The sequence below is a fragment of the Lithobates pipiens genome, unplaced genomic scaffold (assembly GCF_037356315.1).
Source record: "Lithobates pipiens isolate NorthernLeopardFrog02 unplaced genomic scaffold, aLitPip1_a1.2 Scaffold_18, whole genome shotgun sequence".
In the NCBI taxonomy this organism is placed as follows: Eukaryota; Metazoa; Chordata; class Amphibia; order Anura; family Ranidae; genus Lithobates; species Lithobates pipiens.
The window spans coordinates 410,889,260-410,914,458 of NW_027507758.1; the positions used below are offsets into that span (position 1 = coordinate 410,889,260).

General features: G+C 40.5%; 1 protein-coding gene across 5 annotated transcripts in view; it reads right to left on the reverse strand.

The window, feature by feature from the left end:
• NAALADL2 (N-acetylated alpha-linked acidic dipeptidase like 2) overlaps positions 1-25,199 on the reverse strand; it is a 1,383,985-nt gene that overhangs the window by 1,356,645 nt on the left and 2,141 nt on the right. The window lies entirely within an intron of this gene.

Consider the following 25,199-nt stretch of genomic DNA (forward strand, 5'->3'; position numbering starts at 1 on the left):
AACGACCGCCGGGCGAAACGTTCGTCCATCACTAGTTATATGTGGAATTACACCCCAAAATACATTCTGCTGCTACTCCTGAGTAAGGGGATATCACATGTGTAGGACTTTTTGGCATTGTAACTGCATACAGCACCCAAAAACCAATCACCACCTTCAGGCTTTCTAAGGGCATAAATTGTTGATTTCACTCCTCGTTATGGGGATATCACATGTGAGACTTTTTGTGAGCCTAGTCGTGTAAAGGACCCCGACAACCACCTTCAGGCTTTCTACAGTTACGGAGAACCTATAATGTCCAGATAGCACAACCCCTCCCCCCCAAGTGACCCCATTTTGGAAAGTATACACCCCAAGGTATTTGCTAAGAGGAATGGAGAGTATTTTGACATTCTCATTTGTTTTTGAAAATTAATAGAAAAAAGAAAAATGTATTTTTTTTTCAATTTTCAAAACTTTGTGACAAAAATTGAGATCTGCAAAATACTCAACATGCCTCTCAGCAAATAGCTTGGGGTGTCCACTCTCCAAAACAGGGTAATTAGTTTTTTTTTGCTATCTGCACATTTTATGGCATCCAAAACTGTGATAGGCAACGAGGAGTGAAATCAACAATTTACGCCTTTAGAAAGCCTGAAGGTGGTGATTGGTTTTTGGGGTGTTTTACGCAGTTATAATGCCAAAAAGTCCCACACATGTGATATCCCCGTACTCAGGAGAAGCAGAAGAATGTATTTTGGGGTGTAATTCCACATATACCCATGCCATGTTTGAAGAATATATCATTTAGTGACAACTAAAAAAAAATGTAATTTTCCTGACACTCATGGCAAAATAAAAAAATATTTAATGGATTCAACATGCCTCTCAGCAAATAGCTTGACGTGTCTTCTTTCCAAAATTGGGTCATGGGGGGGGGGGGGGGGGGGGGTTGTGCTATTTTGACCTTTCATGACCTTCAAAACTGATAAGTAGTGAGGAAGGGAAATCACCATTTTATGCCCTAGGAAAGCCTGAAGGCAGTGATTGGTTTTAGGCTCCCAAAAAGTCTCACATGTGGCATCTTTGTACTCTGGAGAAGCAGCAGAATTTATTTTGGAGCATCATTTCACATATGCCCATGGCATGTTTGAGCAATACATCATTTAGTGACAGCTTTGTGTAATTATTTTTATTTTTTTTCATTTTCAATCACTTGTAACAAAACAATAAAATATTCAATGAGCTCAATATGCCTCTCAGCAATTTCCTTGGGGAGTCTACTTTCCAAAGTGGGGTCATTTGGGGGGGGGGGGGTTACTGCCCTGCCATTATAGCACTTCAAGAAATTAGATAAGCAGTCATAAACTAAAAGCTGTGTAAATGACAGAAAGTTTACCCTAGTTTGTAGACGCTATGGGGGTTATTTACGAAAGGCAAATCCTCTTGAAATCTAGAAAGTGAACTTGGAAGTTCAGTCGCTCTAAATCTAAAGGGTGGATCTGAAATGAGTGGAAGCTCTGCTGATTTTTATCATCCAATCATGTGCAAGCTAAAATGCTGTTTTTTTATTTTCCTTGCATGTCCCCCTCGGATCTACAGTGACTTTACTTCCAAGTGCACTTGCAGTGCAAAGTGGATTTGCCTTTAGTAAATAACCCCCTATAAGTTTTGAGTAAACCAATAAATATAGGATTATTGACATTTGTTTTACCAAAGACACCTGGCTGAATACATTTTGGCCAAAATGTATGACATGTATGAGAAAATTGAGTTTATTGGATTTTTTTTATTTAAAAAAAAAAAGTAGAAAATCTCTTTTTTTTTTTTTTTAATTTTTGGTCTTTTTCCATTTGTGGGTAAAAATTATGCAGATTTAGTTTGGGTACAGCATTGCATGACCGTGCATTTACCAGTTAAAGCAGTGCATTGCTAAATTGTAGTAAGTCATTGAGCCGCCAAATCTTCCGCGGCTGAAGTGGCTGAACTGCTTGTAACTTACTAATCAATAACACAATAATGGCAGAACCCTCTAATGTATGGAAATCTCAATAAACTTCAATATCACCACAATACCGGTCTCTGATATGCAAAGTCACATATAAAATAAACATCAGACTAAAAACAAAAAATTTAAAATGACTGCACACTTAGCAGGGGTGGTAGAAACCCCTCCTACAGATATTTGGCTGTGAACTGTGTCAGTAAAGCAGTGGACAGTGCCAGTAGGACAGTGGACATGTCCATTGCTTATAGATGCAGCCTATCAGTGTCCATAAGTGTCACCTGCCTGTGCCCATCACTGCTGTCTCTTCTGTGCCAACCAGTGCCATCTCATCTGTGCCCACCAGTGCAGCCTGTGCACACCAGTGCCAACTCATCTGTGCCCACCAGTGCTATCTCATCTGTGCCCACCAGTGTGGCCTCACCTGTGCCCACATGTGCCGTCTCATCTGTGCTCAACAGTGCAGGCTGTGCCCACCAGTGCCATCTCATCTGTGCCCACCATTACTGTCTCATCTGTGCCCACTAGTGCAGTCTCATCTGTGCCCACCAGAACCATCTCATTTGTGCCTACCAGCTGTATACTCTACACAGGACAGATGTAATCACAATTTGTGTATATCTGTGTAGAAAGTTTGCTTACAAATATTGTACACTTTCCGTTCTCTTGGTGTAGGCCATATAGTGCACAAAACTAAATGGCATTGTGGTGCTATTAACACAAACTGACAGAATTTTCCTGAGGTTGTGCCTCACTACTAATAATGTACTCTAGGTCTACTTTGAAAATTGACAACAAAGATGGAGCATATCGGTATTCTAGTTTCGTCAGCAGTGTTTAATAACAATATCATTCATAAGCATGTTTTATGAGAGTTACACTTTAGTTGTGAATTTGTGTTAGACTGGCAGAACATTTCTGTAGGGAAGGCAAAGTATATTCATTTTCAAATATGTGCAGTAAACCGGTTAAACTTGTTTAGAATTGTACAGACTAACAATGTCTATTTACTCAGCCAGAGAATTAAATATTTGCTAAAGGTCACAATTGTACACCACACAGATTTGATATCTAAACTATAAGTATATGGAGTATTAGATTATAGATTTTCTAAATGTATTGACTATCTTAAAATATTCATAAACACACACATATATATATACACACACATACACACACACACACACATATACATACATGGGGAGGGTGATTTAGATATGTTACATTTATGTCAACCATAAGTAATAATAAGTAATAAGATAATAATAATAATAATAATAACAACAATAAGTAAATGAACAAACACTCTGTGTTTTAATATTTTTTTTCTTATTTGTAGTTATTTATTTATTTAGGTGGTAATACAGGACAACACATTTTTCAGCTTTAATACTACCAGGGCTGTTTATGAATAGCAAGGAAAGCCAATATATCCATAGTTATAAAGGTATTAAAGAAATTGTGTAAATATTCACTTCACAGTAGAACTATTGACAGTTTGGTGGATTCTTTAAATCCACATCTTTAAAGTGATTGTAAAGCTTCAAATATAAAAAAAAAAAAAAATATATATATATATATATATATATATATATATATATATATATATATATATATATATATATATATATATATATATATATATATAAGTTATACTTACTTGCAATGGTTTTGCAGCTGGCCTGAACCTCCTCTTCCCAGATCCACCACAGGCACTCTCCACTCCTCTTCTCAGAATATTTTTTGTGTCATGATGAACATGTTTGGCAGTTCAATTTGTAAGGGGTAAAAATAGAATTGGAAAACCCTTTTGAGGGTCACAGGAAAAACCCTGGCCCCATGTACTTTACTCCCTGTGATCCTGACTCTGCCTGACTGTACCTGCTCTTTCATACCTTCTACCCATTTTGGCCTATTCCTTTCTGCTCATCCTAATGTTGCTCTGCCCTGCTTACCCTGCCATCTGTACAAAGTTTAGGTTTGTTTATTTATAATTTATGTTGTACAGTGCCTTGAAAAAATATTCATATCCTTTGACATTTTCCACATTTTGTCAAAAACGTAAATGTATTTTATTGGGATTTTATGAGATAGACCTACACAAAGTGGCACATAATTGTGAAGTGAAAGGAAAATGATAAATAGTTTTCAACATTTTTTACAAACGATTTTGTGATAAGTGTGGTGTGCATTTGTAGTCCATATTTTGTAGAACCACCTTTCGCTGCAATTACAGTTGCAGGTCTTTTTGGGTATGTCTCTACCAGCTTTTCACATTTAGAGAATGCAAAATCTGCTCAAGCTCTGTCGGTTTGGATGGAGAGCGTCTGTGAACAGCAATTTTCATGTCATGCCACAGATTCAGATCCCCCAATTGGATTTAGATCTGGATTTTGACTGGGACAATCTGCATTTTATGAAGTGCAAAGAAAACCAGGTTCACATCCTGTGAAGTCTTTGTACAAAAGGTCCTAATCGAGGAGTGATAGACTGTGATAGAACGATAGAATGCTCAAAAGGAAACCAATACAAATTTCATTAAATACAGTAACATGTCCTTCAACAAACATAATAACAAAAAGGTACATGTTCTTCAGGGCAATGCCATGTCATTTGTTTTAAAATCCCTTGTGTTTTAACCTAGAAAATGACCATTACTGTTTAACATCCAGCTCCTAGTCACTTCAGTGGAGTTTCAACACCACAATAAAGTACAGTTCAGCGGACCCATCCGTAAGCAAACCCTGGTACATTTGGCTTGCCACTATTTTCTATCTTTTGAAAGATCCTATGTTGTGGTGTTTTGGGGCACTGGGTTGTATGATGCATCTTGTCTTTCAATCACCATTTTGGAACTTTAAGTGATTTCTCTGTAGTATTGGACTGTCACGCTGGAGGGTCATTGGATCTGGATCATCAACCATTAGTGGAGAAAGCAGATGTCTAGAGAAGTAGTTTGGACTTTTTTCCTAGGCAGGACACATCTCAGGTATAGAAAATTGGCAGAAAAAATGTCCTCAGCCAACAGCAACTGAACCTTGGAGAGTGACCCCTACATTCAGAGGTCTTCTAGGATGTGTATCAATGGTGGGATATGGGGAATGTTCACCTCCTGGTCTTCAGATTTTCATGAAATGGTTCATCTGAAGGAAGTATACAACCCACGACAGGAAAACTGACTACAGAGGAAAAAAAATGTTGCTTCAATTGCCAGTAAAATGACCACTCCCAACTAATTTGATCAGTTTGTAAAAAAAAAAAAAATGGCCAGGGACTCCCTTTATCTATGTCCTAGATGAGGATCTGATATAGCTATTAACCTGTTTGCAAAGGTAAACTTCTTTTTTACCTTAATGCATGCTATGAATTGAGGTAAAAAAAGGTTTAAGTTCAGCTCCCCCCATAGCCCCATAAATACTAATTTGAGCCTGATCTCGGTCCTTGGCACTCTGCAGCAGCTCTTCTCCCCTCTCATGGCTCTCATAGACTTGGCTCAAAAGCCTTGAGCAGAAAGCAGGGGGCAGGGCCCAGTTGGGCTGTGCGTCTGAATAGACGCAAACAGCCTGGCTCAGGCAGGAGCCCGCATGAGTTCCCCCATAGGAAGCTGCTTCCTATGGGGGCACTTGGTGGGAAAGAGCAGTCAGGAGCCCCACTGAGGGACCTGAAAAGAGGAGGATCAAGGCTGCTTTGTGCAAGATCATTGTACAGAGCAGGTAAGCATAACATGTTTTTTGAATTAGATAAAAATGTAACCTTTATTATCACTTTAAAGTGGTGTTCCACCCAAAAATAAAAAATACAAATCATGAGTGTGTCTAAAAAAACAAAAAAAACATTTGGAATATTTTTTTATTTTACTCACCTCTAAATGGCTGTTGTTAGGAGTCCCTAATAGCCTGCCTCCTTCAGTGCCTGGGCTCATGACGTCACTTTCCCTTGGCGCCGTCCGTGCATGCATAGAGGGTGCCCGGCTGTGAAGCCACAGCCGGGCACCCAGTTACAATGCTGGCACCACCAAATGGAGGGGGAGACGAACAGGGCTTTGATGACCCGCATTGCTGGACCCTGGGACTGGTAAGTGTGCGATTATTAAAAGTAAGCAACTGCAGTATTTGTTGCTGCTGACTTTTATTTTTATTTATTTTTTTTAAGATGGGAACATCACATTTTTTTATGAATGGTTTTGTATGGATGACAAGGAGGATCCCACACAAAACAAACACAAAGTCATCCATGAATACAGAATCTACCAATCCCAATCAATGCCAGCCACTGACTCACAAAAAACCCACAACGATAACCTTTGGCATTTCATGGGAGATCCAATGATAAGCCCCACACCTGCAGTGGGCCATGGTTTCTTTTAAATATTTTATTGAGTATAACAAGGTACAATAAGATTAGTACATTGATAACATATGTGGTAATATATCAAGAGTAGGAACAGGTTGCCCTCCTTTTTCTTGGTCTGCCATGCTGCCCCTTTAAAATAAGGGTCTGGTATAAATTTTGTGGGAAACACTTTTTCTTGGGTCAATGCAGCAATCAACAGTGGAACTTGATTACTTTTGTGCAAAATATTTTATACATGGGTAAAAGGCCAATGAGCGCTTAAAAGGAGAAAACAGCTTGTTGGGCATATCCAATTTTTGTACTGAAAGAGATGAAAAGTGGATGCAAAGGAAAGCCTTTGAAGTCTTAGGAGCTTTAAAAGACCCAAGACTGGAAAAGGCACTGGTAGACACAACAGGTTAATTCTCTGTTTTCAAAGCGGTTCTCACTGCATTAATAAGAACAGAAACATCCACTCTTATTTGGGAGTAATAGAAGTGGGCTCAGACTCCTTAGGGGAACCTCATCAGTCAGAGACGAAAGAGACTCAGAATCAGACAGGGGGCTTGATTTACTAAAGACAAATATACTGTGCAGTTGCTCTAGATCTGAGGGGAAGATCTGAAATGAGGGGAAGCTCTGTTGATTTCTATCATCTAATCATGTGCAAGCAAAAATTATATCTATTTTCCTTGCTTGTCCCCCTCAAATGTACAGCGACTGCACTCCCAACTTGCAGTGAACAGTGGATTTGCCTTTAGTAACTTAACCCCATTGTCTCAGTGGCTGATCTCTCAGAAGCTAGCAAGACCACATGTATATCAGAGAGATAAAACATTATAACTCCCAACTTTTGGAGATGGTAATGAGGGTCACTTATAAGCAAAAGTATGTAGGCATAGGACAAACCTCCTGCCACTACCCTTAAAGGAGAAAAAAAAGCAAAAAATTAGTTGAACCCACAAGTGCTTTTTTACCAGTATTTTTCCTTTATACTGGCTTCTGAAATCTACAAATGCAGCAATTTAGAAATTGATTGAATGGTTTAGCACTGTGGAAAACATTTTGAAAGGTAATTAGTGCATTTTTTATACAAGTATACAGATCAGACCAAATTGAGGTACAAATGAGGTGGAAAGAGGAACAAGGAGATTGTTACAAATCAGGGAAAGTGCCTAAAATCAGGGACAGTTGGGAGCTATGAATACATAGTAGTACATTTGTGACATCTATAATAATGCCGTGTACACACACGAGCGAAATGTTTGACAGAAAAAGTGTGATGGGAGCTTTTCATCGTATATTCCGATTGTATGTATGCCCCATCAGACTTTTTATGTCGAAAATTCTGACGGACCAAGAGAACATGTTCTAAATTTTTCCGATGGAACCAAATTCCTATCAGGAAAACCGCTCGTCTGTATGTTGTTCCGACATACCAAAACCGATGCATGCTCTGAAGCAAGCACGAGACGGAAGCTATTGGCTACTGGCTATTGAACTTCTGTTCTAGTCCCGTCGTACGTGTTGTAAGTCACTGCGTTCTTGACAGCCTGACTTTGGTGTGATCATGTGTATGCAAGACAGATTCTGCGGAATTCCGTCAGAAAAACCTTCAGAGTTTATTCCGACGGGAAAATCGGCTGTAATGTACAGAGCATAAGAGTCAGTATATAAATGGGTGATTTCAGCAATAAGGTTTTCCATGACTAGGCCAAAAAGGCAAAGGAACTGACCACACTGGTGCTATAGAGGACTCAGATGAGGGAATTCTGTTCATTGCATTATGCCTCACCCAGCAGATTATGTCACACTCAGCCCTACAGCATTAACCACTTCCATGGTGGAAACTGGTGGAAAATGGAGATTTTTAAGGAATAGTTATAACACCAGAAAATACTGTTTGTTAAAATCCACAGGGTTTTTGAGCTGTGTTGTCAGATAGCTTGTCCCACTCAGCCACCTAGCCATCCAACACAGAACAATGGAGGGGTTCTAAGTGAGAGCTTGGAAGGAGAGGGTATGTGACAGACAGTGCCCCACCATGTTACACATGCATTGTTGTTTGTTTGGCTGTAAATAATGTTATCCCCTTGGCTAGGAAATGAGGTGTATAAGTTGGAAGGCTGGCCGTAGGCCAGCCTGAATTTGTGGGAGGAGCCCGGCTCTATTTAGCCCTACTTCCCAGCCAGGGGCAGCGTCTGCTCGAGTTCCGGGTTCCCACTCTCCCGGTTCCCACAATCTTTCATTTATACTCTTATCAGTTCATTCATACAGGGTATGCCCTCTTTTCAGGTTTACCGACCTATCAGGCCAAGGCACAATGCAGGTCTTGGTAAGGTAGTACTCATGTGTCTAGGAGGGCTCTGACTACAACTATAGCCCCCCCATCTTTTCAGTGTGTCTTTAGTTTCTTTTCTGAGCATATGTAATTGTTAGACATACTATGATGTTTTACCTATCAGATGTGCATATGTTACAATCTGCACAAGTTTTGTTTTTATATTTGACTTTTCTATGATCTGCAAGAGGTCATTTGGATCAAGTCACCGTTTGTCAAGCTACTTAGACTTTAAGAAGGAGGACTAAGAAAAATGCTATAGATTATTTTTCCCCATTAACTAGTACTTTATAGAGAAGATTATGGAGATATGTAATCCTACCTTGCATGCCCATATTTTCATATTAAATTATATGTAATAGTTAAGCTGAAAACTCAGATTTGCTACATTCAGGAGCAGATCAAGTTACCTAGCTATTGTTATTTTTTATTATATCTTATTATGTAGATGTTGAAGACATATTAGTGAAACAGTGATTTGTATGCTGTGGCTGATCTAAAATGGTTGATAACCTACCAAATAGTTATTTTCATCTGCCAAGTTTAATTAACTTTTTTAGCCTGCTCAGAGTTACTTTCAATGTTTTATGACAAGAAGTCGTCTAATATATTATTGTTTTTTTCTTTTAAAAAAAATCACTAAATGGTTGTCACTTGACTAAGGTCTATCACTTGAAAACTCCTGTAATTTAATTATTGTCTCTCCTTAATACAGTGCACACATTGATTTTCCTTTGTTTTCTTTGAAATGTTTAGACATCACACCCACCCGCTGTGCAATGAAAAGGCTACTATGAACATGAAAACCGTACATTACAAGATCATTGGAAGAATGCCTGGCACTCCAATAAGGTTGTTTTGTGACCACTGCAGAAAGAAAATCATGTATCTCCATGGAAAATGCAGTGACAACAAATGACCTTGTAATTGCTGCCAGATCAATGGCTTGTCCTGACTGATCTCCACAGTATGTCAGACTGAAGAAGGAATATGTTCTCACTGCCCTATTACCAGACCTTTCCAGCAGGTTAATACAAAACTGCTGCATGTTTCCCTTACAAGTCTGATGTCTATCATAGCAAAGGAAATAAACAGAACACAAAACATATCTTATGCCATTGTACAAAGAATATGACATGCAGAAACATTAAACTACAAGCTTTACAGAGCTAATGCATTAAATAAGTAAAGGTTGCTTGATTAGTGAGCCTGTCATGTAATGTTGAAAAATCTTTTCAAGGCATATACATACACTAATGCAAGTCATTTTCAGTTCTTGATATATCTGACATCATCGTTACACTTTTTTTAACATGTCAGTACAAATAGAATAAGTCCAATGTCTTAGTAGTAGTGTTATTAGCAGTCTTTCAAAATGCTTGAATGTCACTTTAATTTAGTTTTACATAGGGTTTCAGAATGGCACCTTTAATAAGTGATCACATAACATCAGCACAATTCTTACAATTTAGGGTCAAACATGATGTGATGATCACATGCCTGATGAAGGGGTCCCGCCTGGCAGCAATTTTACCGCTCCAATGTCATCACTTATTAAAGGTGCCGATTTGTCCCTAAAACATTTATACACTATTCTGAAGATCCATAGTGTGCCGATGATACAGTATCTCACAAAAGTGCATATACCCTTCACATTTTTGTAAATATTTTAATCTATCTTTTCATGTGACAACACTGAAGAAATTACGCTTTGCTACAATGTAAAGTAATGAGTGTACAGCTTGTACAGTATAACAGTGTCAAAATAACTCAACACACAACCATTAATCTCTAAGCCAATGGCAACAAACGTGAGTACACCCCTAAGTGAAAATGTCCAAATGAGGGACAATTAGCCATGTTCCCCTCCCCAATTTCATGTGACTCATTAGTGTTAGAAGGTCTCAGGTGTGAATGGGGAGCAGGTGTGTTAAATTTGGTGTTATCACTCTCACGCTCTAATACTGGTGACTGGAAGTTCAACATGGCACCTCATAGTTACATAGTAGGTGAGGTCGAAAAAAGACACAAGTCCATCAAGTCCAACCTATGTGTGTGTGATTACAGAGATTACCTCAGAGTTCTAATGGCAAATAACTCTCTGAGGATCTGAAAAAAAACAATTGTAAAGATGGCCTAGGCTATAAGAAGATTACAAAGACCCCGAAACTGAGCTTCAGCACGATGGCCAAGATCATACAGCTGTTTAGCAGGACAGGTTCCACTCAGAACTGGCTGCAGAGTAGGGATGGGCTTTATGTTCTGGTCGAACTGGCTGTTCGCCAAATAGCAAACAAATTGGCTGTTTGCCGAATAGCGAACAATTTGGTGTGTTCGCCGCAAAACCGAAAGCCGCGGAACACCCTTTAAAAGTCTATTGGAAAAATCAAAAATGCTAACTTTAAAGATTAATATGCATGTTATTGTCATAAAAAGTGTTTAGGGACCTGGGTCCTGCCCCATGGGACATGTATCAATGCAACAAAAAAGTTTTAAAAACAGCCGTTTTTTTGGGAGCAGTGTATTTAATAATGCTTAAAGTGAAACAATAAAAGTGTAATATGCCTTTAAATTTTGTACCTGGGCGTTGGCTATAGTATGCCTGTAAAGTGACACATGTTTCCCGTGTTTAGAACAGTCTGACAGCAAAATTACATTTCTAAAAGGAAAAAAAAGTCATTTAAAACTACTCACGGCTATAATGAATTGTCGGTCCCGGCAATACACATAAAAGTTCATTGATAAAAACGGCATGTAATTCCTCCACAGGGGAACTCCGAGCCAAAAAAAAAATAAATAAATAAAAAATGTGTGGTGGTCCCCCCAAATTCCATACCAGGCCCTTTAGGTCTGGTATGGATATTAAGGGGAATCCTGTGCCAAAATGTAAAAAAAAATGGCTTGGGGCCCCCAAAAATCCATACCAGACCCTTATCTTGGCATGCAACCTGGCAGGCCACAGGAAAAGGGGGGGATGAGAGAGTGGCCCCCTGCTGAACCATATCAGGCCACATGCCCTCAACATTGGGGGGGTGCTTTGGGGTATCCCCCCAAAGCACCTTGTCCCCATGTTGATGGGGAGAAGGGCCTCATACCCACAACCCTTGCCTCATGGTTTTGGGGGTCTGTGGGTGGGGGGCCTATGGGAATCTGGAATGAATTGGTAATGGGGTACAAATGTACCTCTACCATTTCACAAAAAAAAGTGTAATTTTTTTTTTTTAAAAAGACAATACGTGGTTTTTAACAATTCCTTTATTAATGCCTTCTTCTTTCCCTGCGTCTTTTTCTGGTAGTGCTGGGAAATAATGACACTTTGGGCCTAATTTGGACATTTTCACGTAGGAGTAAACTCACTTTTGTTGCCAGCAGTTTAGATATTAATGGTTGTGTGTTGAGTTATTTTGAGGGGACAACAAATTGACACTGTTATATACGCTGTACACACTACTTTACACTGTAGCAAAGTGTAATTTAGTAGGTGACCAGTGGGGTGGAGAGGCAGTAAGGTGTTAGTTCACCTTTACATTTTATTCTGAAAAGGTTAACACTTTAAAAGAACAAGTTTCACAGGGTTAATAATTTGAGCAGAACAAAAACAGCAGCCTAAAACATAATAGATAGGCAACACAAAACAACCTATTACAAGAACTGCCTGCATCAATGTCATGGTAACAAATCTAAATACGAACAAGAAGTTGCCAAAGGGTCTAGATGTCCATGAAGCCTTTCAGCCTTTCAGCTTTGGGTGCTCCATAAGGCTAAAAGCATATCAAATCACAAAAACAGTGCACTAATATATTGTAGCAATTTATGCACAGAATATCAGTGAAATATGCACTGTAAGAACAAAGAGGTTTAAAGAAGTACTCATTTAGGAAAAGTGATGACACACCTGCCCCTCTCCCTGGGTGGTTTGTGGCTGGTGATAAGGTGGAAGGTTATGAGCTCAACAGGTTCCTTCCCAGAATCACCTCACACTGTGCACACAAATAGGCTCCCTTCACATCTGTATGGTGACTGTATGGACAGGTTGTGGGAAAATTTCCATATTGGAAGTATAAGCATGATAGTAATATAGCAAGGTCCAGGGCCTTCTTCAGTCTAATGAGAACCTTTGGGCGTCATGCCCACAGACGTTTTTAAATCCGCTTTTAGGAGCATTTTTCATAGCTTAAAAATGCCTCTTCGTGTTAGCCTATGGCCTCAAGCCTACCAAGGCTTTAAGAGCTGTAAGTGGCATAGGCATTAAGCTCCAAGAAAAAAAAACAGGACCAGCGCGTTCTGAGGCTCTAGCACTAGAGCTGTAAAAATGCCAGACACCAGAAACAGGTGTTAAACGTGATTTCACGAGGCTTAATGCTGTATACACAGTGTTATGCCTTGTCCGGTGTGTCTCTATTCAAAATTAATGGTTCCCTATAGGAGCCCATTGATTTGAATAGAAGTCGCAACAGAAGTCGGATCAAGATGATCCAACTTGTGTGCTGATAATCTTGAAAGGGAACCCCGCCAAAATGTAAAAAAAATGGTGGGACCCCCACCATGCCAAAAAAAGAAGAAAAGAAAATGGCATGCCCCCCCCCCCAATATCCCTTCCAGACCTTTATCCCAGCATGTAGCCCGGAAGGTCAGGAAAGAGGGGGCGAGCGCCCCCCTTCCTGGACCATACCAGGCCATGTGCCCTTAACATGGGGGTGGGTGCTTCAGGGCAGGGGATGCCCTGTGCCCCCATCCCAAACCACCTTGTCCCCATGTTGATGAGGACAAGGGACTCTTCCTGACAACCCTTGCCCTGTGGTTGTCGGGGTCTGCGGGTGGGGACTCGACATAATCTCTGGGTATAATGACCTATATTGGAATGGGGCAGGGCCACCTTGCTTCAGCTACTCACTGTGGTCCCTGGTAATAAGGTGGTTGGTCCCTTAGTGGCGACAGCTTCCCCTCTACCTCTGACCGTGGCAGTTTCACTGGCCAGCAGAACCGTCACTTCTGGTTGGGCTGCAAGCTGCAATCCCAACCCTGCACTCCTCTCTTGCTTCTGGATAGGCCCTCAGACAGCCTAGCAGTCAGATGTGCCTGTGATTGGGCCAAACTCCAGCCTAGCAGCCTGGGCAATACAACACACGTCCACCCAGACAGCCATCTAGGTTTCGCAGAGCACTGATCACCTGACTCCACCCAAATATGTAGATTCTCCCAGCAGGCCAAGGGATTTAAGTAAACCCATGCCCATTGCCCATATACTCCTAATCTGTCCTTGCTTTGCCCTTGTCTTATCTAATGCCACCAGACACTGGCCACCCAGTTGCAGAAGAGAGAAGTGCAGCAATTCCAGACTTAGCGTGAACTCAACTGATCTTCAAAAATTTGCTAAGGTAGCTATATCTGGCAGCTAAAACACCAGGGTGCTACAGAAAAAAAAAAGACAAAAAAAATAAAGAATTATATTATAATAAATATATATATATATATATATATATATACATACATACATACATACATACATACACACACACACATACATATATACATACATACATATATATATACACACACATACACACACTAAGTCCTTTTTATTAAAGGATATACCCTGAAATCCTCTAAAGCCCATTGTAGACTTGCTGGCAGCACTGGGGGACTGCATGCTGTCAGTTTTATTTGATTATTTAGGTGAAGCATGATGGAATTGAGTTAGTGTACCTCATGGCAGGAGGCTAAACTACTACACTTGGGCCCCGCACCAGAAGGATAACATCCTTTCAAATGCCAGTGACAGCTGGCACTAACTGTGGAGTGATTTTGTGGGAAATAACATTGAACACCACCAGTTCTTTACAGGCATTACTCTTAATTTTATTCTTCAGCACACACAAAGGCAGGGACAGAAGCTGCTGTATACCGCAATGAGACTTTGCACACCCATGATCCAGGTCCAGTCCCTAGGAAAGTTCTTTTATGCATTGGGCTATGGTCCTTGCCCCTTAGAATGATAGACCATACAGTTACCAACCGACCCCTTCGACAGTGTCACTGGCCACTATTGCCTTCTCTCTTGAACTGGCTGCTCCTTCTTCCTTTTGCATCCTATTAACCATCACTTAGAAGGTTAGCATGAAGGTTTACACTTCCTTCCATGTTCCCTTTCACTGTGGGATTTCACTCTCCCTCTGTGTTCACAGTACCAGTTCCCAGATGATGAACTTATGACATTTTTTCCAGTAAAAGAAGTTGCTGCTTAAGAATGTACAATTCCTCTCCATCTCTACAATCCCTCTCCATCTCTACAATAGAGTTCTTCATTAAGCACATGACAATGCAACAGGCCACAGACATGACGGTACTCCTTTTTAACCACCGGTTGTCTAGGTAATTTTGACATTTCTTACATACATGGTAAAACCAGCATTATTTTTTTTTGCAAGAAAATTACTTAGAACCACCAAATATTATATACTTAGTGAAAATGTTGGCTGTCACAATTGTTTAGGGTGCACAATATTTGTGCAGCCATTTATCAAATGCAAATTTTCATGAAAAAAATACACCTAAATGGATGTGCTCAAGTACCGCCAACAGAGGTCATGTTTTCAGGATTTCCCTCAGATTAAACGGCAGTAGTAATTAATAAGGCAGTGAAATTGATCAATCATCTGTGCAAAAATGATGGGAGGCCTGAACACATGACTTGTTGGGGGTACTTGTGGACTGGATTTGAGAAACACTGCTTTAAATGCCTCTACAGGTTATGATTTTAGAGTTAAACTTGAGCTGTGCCACTAGAATTACTGTTCTCACTCTAACGTTCACAGCAATACCTCACATGTGTGCTGTAATTATAGTTTACATAGGTCTGTGGGACCTACATACATGTTTGCATCTGCATTTTTTTTTTTTCATTTCAGTTTGTTGTTTTTCCACCTCTTTTCAGTCAGTTTTTTAATATCACAAGTGAGATAAGCACCTCTGTGATAGCTTTTGGTAGGGACAGCTACTCTTTATGGAGAGGTCTATCAAACCCCCAACTTCTCTGCCCTCAGAGGTAACCAATTAAACAGATCTATTAGATCAGTTGCTTCCTTGGCTGTACTGACCAGGGAAGCACAGCAATGAAACTGGAAGTGACAACTCTTTGCTGCATCCGGCTTCATTTGTCATGGGCATTAGTGTGCACAGCCTATTGCATTAGGGTGTGCACCCCAGAACAAACACACATGCATGTATATCAGCAGAGCAGTGGGCAGTGTCAGTAGAGCAGAGATTGGTGTCAGTAGTTTTTTACAATATTATTTTTATACATTTTTTTTATGCGCCCCATAGGGCTTTGGTGAAATATCAAGGGTCTAAACCGATCCCTGATGTCTCACTTGTGAGACAGAGAAAGAAACCGAGGACAGAAATTCCCCAGTCCCTTTCTCTGCAGCCTGCAGTAAACACAGTTTACTATGCATGAGTTAAGAATGAAGATAGGAGCAATTGGTACAGATCACTCACTGTGTTCATTCAGAAAAGGAAGGCCGGTTAATGAAATATTTATCAACCCCTTCCGCACTCCTGAGAGGAGGGAAGCTGGCAGCACTGGAGATGGGAAGCAGGGGAAAGGGGCACTGCACGGAGAGATTAGGGTGTGCCCAGGCACACCCGCCACGCCCTGTCCGCACATCTACTGTTTACGTGCAAAGTGGAGGAATGGATGTTCCTCCATTTCCTCTGTGGGCTTCTGATCCAACCATTTACAGTGGTCTTGAGTTCCCCCGTGGAATACGAGAGCCCAAGAATTGGGGGCAGGTGGTAGGAAGGGGGTACCCTTCTGATCCCCATAAAAGTGATCAGGTGGCTGTAGAGCTGCTTGGGAAACTTTTACAACAAAGTCGAACAATATCAAGATCATGGTTGTATAACCATTTCCTCCTGAGGTCATGTATATATGGCCTAAGGAAGGCAAGTGGTTAAATATTAGATTGGGCTATGCTGTGGTGTTTCATATCTTTAACGTGTATCTGTTCACAACCGATGGTAACTGATCACTAACAGTCCAATTTCCGGGTCCTATCAAGGGTCCAAGGTGTAACTCTACATCTCACGGCTAGAAACAACCACTAAATACCCCTACTATGGTAAACACTACAGACCAAATGACAGACACACCACGGCGCATTAACTCTGAAGTCACAAAACATTAGCTCTTTAAATACACAATGGAAATTAGATTTTTGGCACCTGCCAACAGACTTTAAGTGACACGAAGATGGTAACATGATAGGGATATACTAAAGTGTAAGGAACATTTACACAATGTACACAAGGGTCTACAGGACCCCTGAGTTCAAAAAGCATTGCAATAGTCACAAACAACTGCATGTACTATGGCTTGTATTGATTTTAATAACCTTCAAATCATTTCTAATGCATATCCATCCTTTAACAATGAAAATGAATAAGATGTTATAAAAATATTAATTAGAACTACAGCCATAATGAGGGCTAAATAATAATGTACACTTAGTATTTTCACAGTCATTTACATTCATTGAGCACTTTGCAAGGACCCTAAATAGGAAGCAGAAAGTGTATGTTGAAAGGGTAAGGGTTAAAAAGCTACAAACATTCCCTGGCGTATTGGTAGATTGGGAGGAAAGTAAATAGTTGAGGTAGAACAAATGAAATGTGTGTGCAGAGGTATTTTCACTGCAGTGTGAGAACAAAAGTAGGACTGGCTCACATTACATAGCGAATCAGACAGGCCTTCAAACTGTTCTGGCATCCAGTATAGTCCTCTGAATGGAGCCTAGTGTCCGCCGAGAACAAATATTTAATTCTTTGACATGGTACACATGCAAAAGAATGAATAAGAAAATGTTAAACAACCACCAACAGAACTATGCAAATGTTCTAGCTCTATATCCTATGATGGCAGTTGTAAATATTCCAGAGTTATAAATGATACTACATTACATTGCATTGTTTTACATTCATTCAAGACCTTTTACGATTTATTTTTGCTTCAGTTCACACTAGATATGGTACAAATTAGCTGCAGATTGCGCAGCGCATCAAAAGCGCAATTTGTTCATGCGAACCGATTGCGGAGTGTATGTTAAGTTAACAACGCCCCAAAATTGGTTTGCAAAATCGGACTGCATGGGTGTGAACATCTATGAGACACAATTCTGGTAAGGGCAAAAAAGGGAAGGACCCTGCACGAGTTTGGTGTGAACGTGGCGGGATGTGAGCCATACCAATCCATGGTTCAAATCGCAACCAAGAGACACCACATGTAATTCGCACAGGAATGTGCGGCAATTCCTGTGTGAATTACATGCCATGCTCCGCACCGCATTAGTGTGAACCCGGACATACTTCTAATTTGAAGTATCAGTGAAATGTGTTACTCTGCTCTCAGCTCAGCTAGATCTTTTTCCTAGAGACCCCACATACCATGGCACCTGACCTAAAAATGTATCCCCATACTGAGTCTCCAAGAAGTCCCAAAGCTAAAGTCTTTGCATTGCCTTCCATTCTGTATATGTTTACTTTGAGAATCTCATAGCAAGAAAGAAGAAGGCACAGTGCTATCAATATAATGTTGAATATGCAAGCCAGCTCTACGAGGCACAAAAAATTTAGTCTTTTTCCCCACTACCCTCTTCAAGGCCATGAGTATGAATGCATTGTGAGGATTTTGAGTATTATAGCATTGAGAGCAGGGCTGCTGTTAGAAATCACAGGGCTCTGTACAGCCTACCTAAAAGATGGGGGGGGGGGGGGGGGGTAGAGTGAAATATCAGGAGTCTAAACAGGCACCTGATATCTCACCTTTGAAACAAAGAAAGTAATTGAAGTCACAGACTCCTCAATTGCTTTTGCTGCAGCCTCAGCTGCACTGCATAAGAATGAAGAGGAGACAGAGGCTTGGAGAAGACAGTTTGCTATGCTTCAGTTATGAATAAACACAGTGAATGATTGATCACTCACTGTGCTCCTTCACTAAAGGAAGGGGCTGGTAAATTACACATTTCCCGGTCCCTTCCCCCACTCTCCATCTTGAACACCCCTCTGTGAGCCCACAGTCAGCAGGAGAGGAAAGCTTGAAGTGCTGCATTGGGGAGGGGCAAACAGTAGTCTGCAGGGGGATTCAGGAGAGGGAGGGGGGGGGGTCAGTATAGCAGGAGGCAGATACATGTACACTGCCCTCCAGCAGCTACAATCTTGGAAGATGGAGAGGGGGAGAAACTGTCTTTCATCTGCTGCAGAGAGCTGCACAGGGCATTGTTCCTGTAATTGTCATGGTACCTATCCCCCTTCCTGTCCTGCTCTCATCTAAATCCCTCTGCTGCCCGGGACCCATACATGGGGACAGGTGGTACCCCTTTATCCATGGCCCCGATTGTGAGGATTGTTGCCACTATGGTTAGTTTGTCATTTTTATATGTTACCCAATTATTACTGAAGACCCTTCATTACTCATACTTTGGCATACATTTTGTAGCATGTGATTTCACCTGGTTTATGAAAAGGAAGTGGGACCAATGTTGGCTGCCCAGCATAAAATTTACAACATTAATATGTCAATTTTGTGAAAATACTAAAGTAAATGTCTGAAACAAGATTGCATTTCTTAATAAATAAAACTTACATGGTTATATATGTATATAATTGTTATTTATGGAGCCGTTTATAAAAAAAAAGGGGCAAGAAGTGTGCAGCAATCCTTACTCACTTACTTACAATCCTGTTACTTATTTTGGTGTAAAAAAAATAAAAAAAGGATCATACATGTTGTTTAGTCCTATTCAATCTTTTTTGCTGAGAGTGGCTGGTCATGGCTTGTTTGCTGTCATGAACATGGGATTTTCAGTTGGATAGAGTAACTGTCATTTATGTCTTTGGCCTACTGTAAAGTTTATAGATACTAGACTTGTGTACAACCGAAAATTATGTTTAGTTTTGTTTCATTCTGTTATATTCGTTATGTTATATCAATACGTTTTTGGATAATTCATTATTTCTGTAGAGTGTCGATATTCGTTATACAGAATCTCGAATCACGTCAAATGCATTTGTTATATGTGCTATAATTTCATTCGTATTCCTTTAACCACTTTCAGACCGGACCAATTTGCTGGTCAAAGACCAGACCACTTTTTGCGATTCGGCACTGCGTCGCTTTAACTGACAATTGCGCGGTCGTGCGCCGTGGCTCCCAAACAAAATTAACGTCCTTTTTTCCCCACAAATAGAGCTTTCTTTTGGTGGTATTTGATCACCCCTGCGGTTTTTATTTTTTGCGCTATAAACAAAAATAGAGCGATAATTTTGAAAAAAACGCATTATTTTTTACTTTTTGTAATAATAAATATCCCCCAAAAATATATAAAAAAACATTTTTTTCCCTCAGTTTAGGCCGATATGTATTCTTCTACATATTTTTGGTAAAAAAAAAATCGCAATAAGCGATTATTGATTGGTTTGCGCAAAAGTTATAGCGTTTACAAAATAGGGATAGTTTTATAGCATTTTTATTAATAATTTTTTATTATTTTTTTTTTACTAGTAATGGCAGCGATCTGCGATTTTTATTGTGACTGCGACATTGTGGGGGACCCATCGGACATTTTTGACACATTTTTGGGACCATTGTCATTTATACAGTAATCACTGCTATATAAATGCAGTGATTCCTGTGTAAATGACACTGGCAGTGAAAGGGTTAACTAGTGGGTGGCAGTGTAGGGGTTAAGTGTTCCTAGGGGTGTGTTACTAACTGTGGGGGGGTTGGGCTGTCATTTAGTGTACACTGATCTCTGCTCCAATCACATGGAGCAGAGATCAGCGTCACTAGTTGCTAGGCAGAATGGGAAAATGTTGTTTATACAGCATTTCCTCCATTCGGCCGCTCCGTGAGACGATCGCGGGGATGCCCGCGGCGATCGAGTCCGCGGGTCCCGCGACCGGACTCACGGGGGTCCCGACCAGCGCGGGAGCGCGGCGCCGGCGGCGCGCTCCCGATGGCACGGCGGCAACGAATATTGGACGTACATGTACGCCAATATGCCTGCCCGTGCCATTCTGTCGACGTACATCGTCGTGCGCTGGTCGGGAAGTGGTTAAATTCAATATTTATGTATGTATATATATTCATGATAATGATTCATAGTTTGGAAAGTCGCTTGTGTATTGAATCTTTTAACACACACAATGACAATATCTCTTCTGCTCAAATATAATACAACACCCTTCTCACTCAGTTCTCAGTAATGCACTTTGCCAGTAATCCATCCTCCAGCACAAACTTAATCCGCTGATTGGACTGTAAGATTTACTTTGAGTTTAACTTTTGTTTCATTAGATCTTTAACAAATTACCAAATCATGTTGAATTAATTCGTTATAGCCATAATTTCTTTCGTATTAGTTGAAATTCGTTTTTTTTTTAAATTCAGACATTCGGATGATACAAAATTTGGCCAAATTTCAATTTGTTACTAAACTAATTGCACAAGTCTAATAGATACATAAGTGACACTTTTAACAGAATGGTTCACCTACCGCAATCTCACTATGAAGCACTGTGATTAATCTTTATGATGATATCACATTTTAGCACACAGTAGTAATTTTAGAAATGCAGAATGCACAAAAATAAGGCAGTTTGTTTTAGTATGTTGATGTGCAGTATGTTTTATATTTTCAAACCCTTACATGCAGGTCTGATAAGTGTTCATACAGTACAACAGTAGTAACCACTTAAGGAACAAGCATTGTCTGACACTTTTTGTTTACAAGTAAAAATCTGTATTTTTTGCTGGAAAATTACTTAGAACCCCCAAACATTATATTTTTTTTTTAGCAGAGCCCTAGAGAATAAAATCTTGTTGCGATTTTTTAATGTCATGCAATATTTGCACAGCAATTTTTTAAACCCCCTTTATGAATTTTAATGCAAAAAAATACACAACATATAACTCAATTTTGGTAATATATAACAGATGATGTTATGCTGAGTAAATAGAGACCTAACATGTCACGCTTTAAAATTTCGCACACTCGTGGAATGGCGGCAAACTAAAATTCTTCCAAATCTTCATAGGCGACACTTTAAAAATGTGTCGCCTATGGACTTTAGAGTTACAAAGGAGGTCTAGCACGAGAATTATTTCTCTCGCTCGAACGTTCATGGCAATGCCTCACATGTGTGGTGCGGACATTGTTTACACATGTGTGCGTGACTTATCTGTTCTCAAATTTTTTTATTTTTTTTTGTACACTGTCCCTTTCATTTTCACTATCACTTTTATTCCTATTACAAATACATGTAAACTTCCCTTGTAATACAAATAAGGGATGACAGGTTCTCTTTATAGAGAGATCTGAGGTATATAAGACCCCAAATCTGTCTTCTACTTTTGAAAGCACTACACAATAAAGAAAAAGAAATCTAGCGCACAGAGGGTGTATGCCCTAATCAGAGAAAATCTCTAAGCAATTGCTACAAGAACAGGGGAGACAAACTCAGTACATAAGTGTGGATTAATAATAGCGGTAGCCATCCTGAGAACGTGTCTAACTCTGAAATGACATAAAGGAAAGAAAGGAGGGAGGTGCCACCTAAGTGTAGTATTGAAGCACAAACTTTATTGCTAATGGAATTAAAACACTTACAAGATAATAATAAAAAAAAAGTGTTCATCGTGAGGTACACAGCCCAAAAAGGTCCCACTTTCCTGCAGGCTCCGTCAGTTGGGTCCAAGTTGCTGGAAGGAGATTAATGGAGGCATGGGAGTCCTGTATGTCCAGGAAGTCTCGCACTGACCAGCGTAAACCTCATGGGTGGAAATTACGTCACTGTAAGGGATTTGAGTCAGGGCTGGAACTGTGGGTTACAGAGCACACAGCTCCTTCTACTGACTGGCAGAGCCTGCAGGACCCCTTTTGGCTGAGTACCTCACAATAAACACTTTTATTATTTATATCTTGCAAATGTAAAAATTTTTAATTAAATCCTGTGGCAATAAAGTCTGTGCTTCAATACTACACTCCGTCCGATCTACAAACCGTCTGATCGTTTCCCTGGCTCGCCGCTAAAAATGATAAGCCCAAGTAACACCAGCGAGCAGGAGGGGAGGGGGTGGGGTCAACCACTCCAGCTGCTTCTGAAAGTGATCCAGTAGCTAATTAGCGACTCAGGATGCTTTCATGAGAAAGAGAATCGCCGGCTGAAAACAAAAATACCAGGGTTAAATAACCCCGGTAAACCACTTGCAACCTGCAATGTATAGCGATCGACAAGTGGGAGAAAAGCACTGTTAGATCATCTATGTAAACAATTAGGGCAGCATCAGGTGCAGACTTTACAGAATTCAGCACTTTGAAATAAATGTATATATTACTGTTAACAGCAACTTTCCACCATGTTAAAAGTTAGAGAAACAGCCACAGTAAATACACATATGTTTAATAGTTTATCTGCCAAAGAATTTGTTATATGGCCACCCATTTTTGGAATACACACCTCTACTACTCACTCTTTTACTTCGTGGTTTATCATTATTACTCTCTGAGTCACCTTTAGGATCTATTCACACTATTGTGTTGCAGTAAAAATGCAAAGCTGATGTGATTCATCTTTGCGTTGTGTTGTGCTGCATTGGAAAAAAAAAAAAAAGCTGCAGTCCTTTACAATTTACATTGTAGTGTGTTTACACCCAAAAATAAATTGTCTGTCTTACCACAATGCATAAATTACATAAAATAGCAGTATCTTTGAGCCGGTGTGGGTGTATAGACCTACCCCGCCCATTAAAATGAATGGGCAGCGCTGCCGAAGCACAGCAAAACGGGCGCTATTACCCTTTTCCTCAGTCACTAGAGGGAGTTAAAAGCACCCTGCTAGTGACCGAAAAGCACCACTATAACAGCGGTGCTTTTCCGCAAAACGCCTGCACCGTGCCTCTTTCACACTGGTGCAGTGCAGGCGTTAGCGGTAAGGCCCCGTTGTTATAGCTGTGCTTTTCGGTCACTAGCGGGGTGCTTTTAACCCCCGCTAGTGACTGAGGAAAAGGTTAATAGTGCCCGTTTTGCTGCGCTTCGGCAGCGCTGCCCATTCATTTCAATGGGCGGGGCAGGTCTATACACCAACACCGTCTCAAAGATGCTGCTTGCAGGGCATTTTTTTTCCCCGTCTTGCAAGCGCACGGCTCCAGAGTGAAAGCACTCGGGCTTTCACACTGGTGTGGCTGGAGAGGCGCTTTTCAGAGCGCTCCAGTGGGAAAGGGGTCTAACACCCATGTTGCTATTGGGGACGAGCACAGGTGTGTATTTCCAGCAGCAGTCACCAAAGATGATGACTGGCTGAACAGACAACCACGGATAGCTGCAGCCAGCTCTTTTTTTAAGTGTCCAGGACTCGGCGGTCGCAGCTAGCTTTTCGGAAATCGCATATTCCTGCTGCTGTCATTCACCCATGTGAATGTAGCCTAAAATCAGTTCACACTCACTGGACAAAGGGCATGATACTGACCCCTCCTCACTGCCTGTTCTAGCCCTGTAATTGTTGCCCCAAGGCACTGCAACTGCATGCATTGCAGCACTTCCCAATTCACTTGAATGCAAGAAAAGTAATAGTTTTTGCCATGGGCATGCAGCAAAGCATTACACCCCATCCCTTTAAAATTTACAGCTTAAAGAGATGGTTAAAGGGGCAATAAAATGAGGCTCAACTACATGGCCAAACAAGCCCTAGAAGTTCTTTCAGACAGGCGGAAAGCTTACCGCCCTCTGCAAAGCACATTGGATCACTTTTCAGAGGGCAAATATCAGTGACTGACCAGCATTCAGGAAGCACTTTTGCTGCCTCCCAAAACTTGTTTTTTTTATTTACCCCTATTTTTGATTGCTGAAAGGCAATGTTACTCTGAGATAATCGAGACATGGATCTCAATGGGAGTTTGACAGGTGCTATCTGTCCAATTTTTCGGCCCAAGTAAAAATTGCAGTGGCTGCAAAGCATCACAACCCCTGTCAGGCTGTAATGTTATAAATTCAGGTAAATGGCTAGGGGCCAGTAAAACCACTGCTCAGCCACCTGTTTTTATACCCCCTCCCCCAGCCAGTCATGTGCAAGCAGCCTTAACCACATGTACTGTAATTGTTAATTGTAACTTTCGTCTGGTGCTTCACTTTAACCACTTGCTTACTGGGCACTTAAACCCCCCTCAGTCCCAGACCAATTTTCAGCTTTCAGCGCTGATGCACTTTGAGTGACAATTACACGGTCATACAACACTGTACCCAAATGAAATTTTTATCATTTTTTTCCCACAAATAGAGCTTTCTTTTGGTGGTATTTAGTTACAGCTCGGAGTTTTATTTTTTGCTAAACAAACAAAAAAAGATGCAAAAAAAAAAAAAAAAAAAATCATGTTTTAATAGTTTGTTATAAAATTTTGCAAACGGGTCATTTTTCTCCTTCATTGAAGTGCGCTGATTAGGCGGCACTGATAGGCTGCATTGGTGGGCACTGATGGGCTGCATTGGTGGG